This window comes from Bubalus kerabau, chromosome 13 (assembly GCF_029407905.1).
Source record: "Bubalus kerabau isolate K-KA32 ecotype Philippines breed swamp buffalo chromosome 13, PCC_UOA_SB_1v2, whole genome shotgun sequence".
NCBI classification, from domain to species: Eukaryota; Metazoa; Chordata; class Mammalia; order Artiodactyla; family Bovidae; genus Bubalus; species Bubalus kerabau.
Genome location: NC_073636.1, coordinates 15671623 through 15679939, shown reverse-complemented (window position 1 = coordinate 15679939; position 8317 = coordinate 15671623). Strand labels below are relative to the sequence as shown.

General features: G+C 39.2%; 1 long non-coding RNA gene across 4 annotated transcripts in view; it reads left to right on the top strand.

Moving 5' to 3' along the window:
- The first annotated feature begins 571 nt into the window (after positions 1 to 571).
- The window catches only part of LOC129625352 (uncharacterized), a 35157-nt gene continuing 27411 nt past the window's right edge, over positions 572 to 8317 (top strand). For 3 of the 4 annotated variants that reach the window (XR_008701371.1, XR_008701368.1, XR_008701370.1), the window contains exons 1-2: positions 572 to 720; positions 829 to 853. This is a non-coding gene — a long non-coding RNA (uncharacterized LOC129625352). The remainder of the gene's footprint in view (positions 721 to 828; positions 854 to 8317) is intronic. The other variant, XR_008701369.1, reaches the window with a different exon arrangement.

Genomic DNA, 8317 nt, shown 5'->3' with positions numbered 1-8317 from the left:
CCATGAGCACAACAAAACACCCGCACTCTCCAACTCTGAGTCACATGCACGGTTGTAAAATGACTTATAGCTCTGGAGATGTTGGCAGAACACTCAGCATAGATCATGCATTTCAAGTATATGATGTAAATGCCTCTTGGCTTTTGATTACAGGCAATTCCTGAGGCTCTAGTACACTTCCAAATACTTCATTATATTTGCTTTCTGCACTAAAGCCCCTTGGACTGATTAAAGAAAGACTTCCCAAAGCTTAGCTTCCACTTGCAGTATAACTTCGCTGTTTTGTCCATGACTGGTGTGACCCTATGTTCTTGCACAGAGTTTTACCGAACATTTGTGCAAACACGTGTGACCTCCATTGCCTGGATGCTTCTCAGAGTAAACATGCTTGTCCAATGTGCTCAAATCGGCCAGGGTGTGGTCCACTCACTACTTTAAGCAGGTTTCATGTTTGATGATGTGGTAAACCGCAGGGTCAACCATGCACTCTGATTTGACCAATAAGCCAGCCAAAAGAGTAATCATATTAGGGGTGATTCAGAGGCAAAGACAGATGTTTCCTTGATCTCACGGAAAATCCAAAGCTTCGTTCTGTAGTTGAAATTATGTGCTTTTATTTGTAACGATATTTTTAGGAAGATAGTCATGAAATGATGATATAAAATATATGTATTCAAAGGAGAGACACCAAGGGTATTTTCATTTTTTTTAAATACAAGGGTAAGGGTATTCTCTTCAGTAGTTATTAATTTGAACAAAACATTTATATTGATAGTGAAGAAGTTAGACATGCTTAATTGACTATTCTTTTTCTATTATCTGATCAAGACTTCTGTGCTGCTGATTGGAACAGGTAAGTAATTCTAGCCAAATTTACTAGTAACTCTTTGTAGAAAGAACAGCTAAATAAATTCAATAAATCTTATGTTTGCTCCCAGCTTACTTATCATAGCTTATATAATGGTTCAGTGAATTACTAATATTATTACTACTATGAAGAATCTTAAAGATCATTTTACTCTGTCTATAGGAGGTAAATTCACTGAATCTTGTAATTTAAAGTTTTTATCCTTTTGGTCAAGGCTTCATAACCTTCAAATTTCTTTTTGACCAGATCATTTGATTCATTATTTCCTAGCAAAATGACTAAATCTTAAGCTCATGTGTTTTACCTTATGAGAATTAGTATTTGTGAATCTTTTAAGCAACATTTTAATTTTATACCTCTCTGAAGCATTCTAACCTTTATCATTTATATCGTGAAGAAATTAATTTTATAAGTTAAAATTTTTTTAGAGATAATTTTTTCTGGGGGAGAGGGGTGGAAATACTTCAGACACGGCTTCCTTACTTTGTGTATCTTTAAGCAATGAGATCTGACTGCCTTCTGTAGGAACACTAAAGACTTAGAGATTTATTAGCGGACTATTAGAAAAAAGCCATTTATATTTATTTTATTCAGAGAATGGGTTCTTTTTTACAGTAACATATTCCATCTTTCTGTTGAAGTTGTTGGTTCAGTTTTGGCAATAAGATTAGTGATGAGATCTGCTCTTGTGATAATTAGCCCCCTTTCCTCTCCATTCTCCCCAAATACTAAGAGTTTAGAAAGAAATGTATCCCAAGAGACAGAAGACAGTGGTCCCCAGGTAAAAAGCAATTTGAGTCTTCATCTGAGTCTTACTGTCTCTGCTCTTCATTCACTTTGTGGCTTGAATGAAGAATGCATTGCCTAGATTTGCAAAATATATGGAAAACAATTCTACCTCCAGTTCATTGTCCTCTTAGCTATTTTTCTCATTTTGAAGCTGCATGGAACTATTTTGGGCTTTCTCAGCACACTTCACATTACTTTAAAGGAGCTTCAAGTCTCCCTACAGGACTGAGTCTCCAACTCTTTATCCAACAGAGGAGGGGACAGGGGTTTTAGTACACACACATTTATCTCATGCCCCTCTTAGTTAGAAATCATAAAAAATAACATCAAAGACTTATGGTTACAGTGTGATTTGATGGAAAACAATGGTCTAAGAGCAGCTTGATGACCACTTGGCAAAGATACAAATGAGATCCAGAATATTTTCAAATATTAATGTACATTCCTTCTTGGGAACCTCTTTGATAGGCACAGTCAGGTGTTTTAGAGACAACTCCAAATCCCCAAACAGTATCAGTCATGAAAAGACAGGAAAATTTATCTGTGAATTATCTGTGTGTGCTTGTGTGCTAAGTCGCTGTAGTCCTGTCTGACTCTGCGATCTCATGGACTGCACCTTGCCAGGCGCCCCTGTCCTTCAGTATCTCCTGGAGTTTGCTCAGATTCATGTCCATTAGTCAGTGATGCTCTCTAACCATCTCATCCTCTGCCACCCCCTTCTCCTGTTACCTTCAATCTTTCCCAGCATCAGGGTCTTTTCCAATGAGTCAGCTTTTCACATCAGGTGGCCTAAGAATTGCAGCTTCAGCTTCAGAATCAGTCCTTCCAATGAATATTCATGGGATCTTCCCAACCCAGGGATTGAACCTGGGTCTCCTGATTTGAAGATGAATTCTTTACCATCTGAGATACCAGGGAAGCCCTATTATCTGTCTATGGGCTATTTTGTGGCTCCTTTGTGACAAGTTGTTGAAAACAGAAGACCAGTCCCTTGTTGCCATCATGGATACCTTGCGATGCCCGCCTATTTTTTTCTTAAATGTGTATGTGCTTACCAAGTGTCAATCAATCAAAAAACAGCTGAAGATCAGGTTAGGAAATAAAGTTCTCATCTCCGTCCAATGTTGGTAGGGGACTCATTGCCCAAATTACAATATTTATATTAATTTTTGAAAGCTCATCACCAAATCTAAAATTTGGTACACAGTAGACACTCAATAAACATTTGTGAAAAGGAAATAAATTGACCTAAATAAAAAGGATTTTTAAATCATAGCTCCTGATGCTTTTGGTTAATCGAGGTCATAATACTCCTGCAAGTAATTCAGTTCTATTCTATTTTAAAAAGACTGAGGACCAAGTGGGTGCATAAATGTGCTAATCTTTTTAAGGGATTTGGGGGTGAACAGACCTGAGTAGGAGTAAATACCTACATTTAAGGAGCCCAAACTTGAAGCCAGAGGCCAGGAGCTTCGTGACACCGTACAAGGTCAGCAATGCCTTGAGAAGTTCAGAGAAAACCCATGTCTGCGGCCTCTCACCATGGGTGGAGCTACCCCTCTCAAGTATCAAGAAATCCAAGGCTTAAGCCAAATTGCTATTAAGAGAAAGCAAATATAGGAGCTCAGTTTGTTTTTTGTTTCTAAGAGGGAACTGAACACAGATGGGCCATTCCTTAGATTTACAATGCAGTAAATTAGACAGTTAAAAGGTTACAGACAGAATGGTTTGAAGAGGAATCAACTGCAATTTAAATGTGCCTCATTTCAGTACAGGCTTTCCTGGCCCAAAGTTTAAGGAGTAGTGTCTGTTTTTCACTTAAATATATGTATTTTGTGCAATGGAAGCTTGGGGTATCAAAAGTTCATTATGTTTCCTGATTAAATCCCATCACCCTGACTGGAGATGCACCTACAATCTTTACAGCATCATTAAAATCTTCCTCTTCTCTCCTTCACCGTCACTCCCCATCCTGACACTCACTGCCAAAGCAGCAGTAACGTGAAGTGGTTTCCTCTTTATTTCCCTCTGTTCTCCCTTGAAACTGTGTGTGTGTGTGTGTGTGTGTGTGTGTGTGTGTGTGTATGTGTGTGTGTATGTGTGGAGAGAGAGAAAGAAAAAGAGAGAGAGAGAGATTGGAGTTGAGGCACTATGAAAAGTGTGGGACTACTTTTTACAAGATTTCAACTGGGATATTAAAACCCCATTTGGTTGTGAAAAATGAAGAGGAAAGTGTGTTCTAAAGCTAGGGTGTTGGCTGAACGTTTTAGAGCCAGAAGATCAGTGCTCTGTTCTGCTCTCTCCTCATTTCTCTTAGTCTGGCTGCTGCTCTGGCCCCTTTAAGGCCCCTTCCTCTACCTTCATGGTAACTTCCCAGACCTTTCAAACCCTGAGTCATTCTTTCTGGATCTACCCATTACTGATTCTGTGACCTTGAGCAGGTTGCTTCACCTCTCTGTGTTTCAGTTTGCTAATCTGTAAAATAAGAAAATAGAAGGGAGTAATCAAAGTACCTATTTTCCAGACTTGCATAAGATTTAAGAGTGGCTTTACATAGCGTGCTTACAAATGTCACACAGTGGGACTTCCCAGGTGGTCTAGTGGCTAAGATTCCAAACTTCCCCATGCAGGGGACCCAGGTTTGATCCCTTGTCAGGGAACTAGATCCCACGCACCTCAACTAAGAATTCTTATGCCACAAGTAAAGATCACACAGGCTGCAGCAAAGATTGAAGATCCCACGTGCCAAGACCCAATGCAGCCAAATAAATGCATAAATATTTTTAAAAATGCCATATTAGTAAGTCCTACCAGTTTACTCTTGTTACTTTATTTATTGAAAGTGAAGTAAAATCCTTTGAGAATAAGGATCTGTGTCTTAAAAAGTGTGAAAACTCCTGCTAAAGTTTTGTCCCTCTTGCATTATGTGTTAAATGAATATATTGGTTCTTCTCCCTCTCAAACTATTCGATTTGTCTCATCTTCCTCTATCCATCATCTGAATGAAGGCTTTTCCCAAAGGTCTGAAGGTCTGCACCAAGATCTCATGCTTCCCCTTCCACTTTGGGCTTTTATTTTTTTCCATGGCTACAAATATTGTCACCAGTCAGGCAACTTCCACATTTCTGTTTTTATCCAAATAAACCTTTTAAAAATACTATAAGCAAAAATGCTTATAATCCTTTCAGTTATGAGAATGCAAAGCAGAATGACAACTGTATACATTATGAATAGCACTGTGGTTTTCAACATGAATTCAGAGAGAGACCAGGCTTCTATGAGGTTTTAAAACTAGAATTTTGGAAATTGACTCTCTGTGAATGCCAATTAAGAAAATAACTTTTAAACGAATGCTTACTCTGCAAAATCTGTATCTTCAAATCATGAGCCAGCTTCCTCTTTCCTCACATCTGCATCCCAGGAGGCTCTATATTTGGAATTACTCTATATTTTCCTGATGACAAACTTGACAGTGTCCAACTGCTCCCAGTACTTTTTTTTTTGTTTTTTGTTAAGTTGCCCTTAGCTGGTCATAACTGTTAAGGATTGAATAGTACATTTATGTAGGAGGTCAGCAGTAAGGCTTATAAAGAAAAGGGGCAGAAACTAGACAATAAAGACAACAGAAATAAACAATAAAACATATCACAGATGGCTTGGCAGCCAAGAGGATAGTGACAATCTTTTCATCCTTTTAAAGCATGGCTTTCGTTTCCTCCTTTGCATGCCCACCAGCTTCAAAGCTCATGTTTCTCGTAATGTCTACTTGCCATTGTTTTACATTCTTGATGGGCACACTTAAGGATGTCAGCTGGAACTTGGTAACAGAATAAATTCTTTGTAATATGACTGTCTACTGCTAGTAAACATCAAGACTGCTAATAAGTGTTGAGTTTATATTCCAAGCTAAATGCTTTTACTTTATTTCATTTAATCTTCTCAATGACTCTAGAGATATTCTACTCTTATCTCCATTTTACAGGTAAGAAACTTGAATCTCAGAGAAGTTAAGAGCCTAAGATAGGCTCTCATTACAGTTAACAAGAAGTGAAGCCAAAATTTCAATTCAAATCTCATCAAAAGCCATTGTTGTTAATGACTTCTCGGGACTGTTGTCTTAGTCCTTTGGGGCCACTGTGACGTAACACCACAGGCTGCTGCTGCTGCTAAGTTGCTTCAGTCGTGTCCGACTCTGTGCGACCCCATAGACAGCAGCCCACCAGGCTCCCCCGCCCCTGGGAATCTCCAGGCAAGAACACTGGAGTGGGTTGCCATTTCCTTCTCCATTGCATGAAAGTTAAACGTGAAAGTGAAGTCGCTTAGTCATGTCTGACTCTTAGCGATCCCATGGACTGCAGCCTACCAGGCTCCTCCGTCCATGGGATTTTCTAGGCAAGAGTACTGGAGTGGGGTGCCATTGCTTTCTCCACACCACAGGCTGGGTGTATGATAAACAGCAGGAATTTACTGCTCACAGTTCAGGAGACTGGAAGTTAGATTAGGGTGTCAATATGGTTGAACCCTGGTGAGAGCTCTCTTCTAGACTGCAGACCACCAGCTTCTCACCACAACCTCAGATGAGAAAGGGATGAAGGAGCTCTATGTGGTCCCCTTTATAAGGGCACTAATCCCACTCATGAAGACCCCACCTTCATGACCTAATGACCTCTCAGGGTCCCACCTTCAAAAATCAGCACCTTGGTGGTTAGGATTTCAACATATGAATTCTGGGGCAGGGATGAGGGGTAAACAAATATTCAGACCACAGTAACTCTTCTTACAATTTATATTAGCTAATAATTTTCATAAACAGTGCTTAAAAATCAGTGCCAAACCTGGGCACAGGGAAACGAAGTGAAGCAAAATGCTGAATGATACACAATTCAGAAAATCAGTATTTGGTTTTCGAAAGTCATCAAAAACTGACAAAATCTCACAAAGTATTCAGCATGCCTAAATTCTTCAGTTTCAGTTGAGTTCATCTAAATAGTGTGCTCTGAACGTCCATGGACATTCATGATCGTTTACATAGATATGGATGCTTTCATAACCATATGCATTATGGCTCCACAACTGGAATCATGTGGCCCCTGAGCAATGTGGTCAGGGGTCCGGGCCTCTCAGCGACCCCAGCTGCCTGCAGCGAGGCGTTCACTGCAGTGTTGCAGGGTCAGGTTTCAATATTGATTATTACCGTTGTTGAACATGAGTCATGCCATGGTACAGAACCTACTGCCAAGTCCCTAAAGAACTATGGCAAAGATACAAAAGTCTCCTCTGAAAGAATGATGACTGACATAAATCTACAATGGACCTTTCCTAAGGAGGAACTAAGACCTCATGTAATAAATATGTTCATATTTTATTCATGTCTATCCGAGGTTCCAGAACACAATCTTTGATTGTATCGATATCTCATACTAAATACAAGATTTGAAGTGAAACACTCTAGAAGAGCTCCATTCATTAGGACCCCTGCTCTCTCTGGACACGAGGTTTCCATCAGTTTAAGAGAAAATATTTGAAATGCTTTTCTACCCATGCATGAAGCGGTTCCTTTTTAACCATAAGGCAGTGTATTGATAAATATATCCACCATGCACAAAAAGGTAGTCTCCTTAGACTAGAGTCATTACAATAAAAAGCTTAACCCTGGGTTTTATTGAAAAGAAATATTTAGGTATTATCCTGGACACCATTTTTTTTTTTTTGAAGGCACTGGGGAATATTTAAGAGAAAATATTTAATTGGGAAAACGTGTTGCTTTATCTACAGTCAAGTGTCAGGGTCACTAGAACAGGCTCTTGAGAGAGATTGGGAAACACAAAGCATCAGGGCAGAAGAGGCCCAGGGATCAGGGCCCTTGAAATGTGATTTCTGTTAATGTTGCTGCATTTTATTGCATCCATTTGTCCAATCTTACCAATAATTTGGAATCAATTACAAAGATGTTTTAGAGGACTGTGTATCACATAGTAGTCCTTTAAAGTTAATTATAATTACCATGTAATATCAGAAGGTTATTAAACAAAATGTTCTCTTGGCTATTAGTGTTGATTTTGTCTGTGTCACATTTATGCCTGCCCAGAAAGGATTTGGAAGCATATTTTATCATTATTACTTAATAAACTCAAAGTTTTGAGTACACTTTTCATAGTATACAAGGGTCTTTCCTGGTGGCTCAGACAGTAAAGAATCTGCCTGCAATGCAGGAGACATGGGTTTGATCCCTGGGTTGGGAAGGTTCCCTGGAGAAGGGAGTGGCTACCCACTCCAGTATTCTTGCCTGGAGAATTCCATGGACAGAGGAGCCTGGCGGGTTACAGTCCATGGGATCCCAAAGAGTTGGACACAACTGAGGTACTAACGCTTTCTTTCCATAGTATACTAAAGTGTAATGTTTACACTTTAGTTTCTAGGAGCTGTTGATAGTTAAGACAAAAGGAAATTCTGTTCTCAAGGCTTAGTTAAAATATTCCCATTGTTCAGAATGGTATTGCCAAATATACCATCATCCAGAGTTCTGTGTGGATGATTGCAATTCACTGAATTTCTACATTCTAAGTTGTTGGGCTCCTCATTCCCATAGATGAAATCACTTATCTCTAACATTTAAGATACTGGAAACGTGTATCTTTCTATCCTAAATTAACACACTTC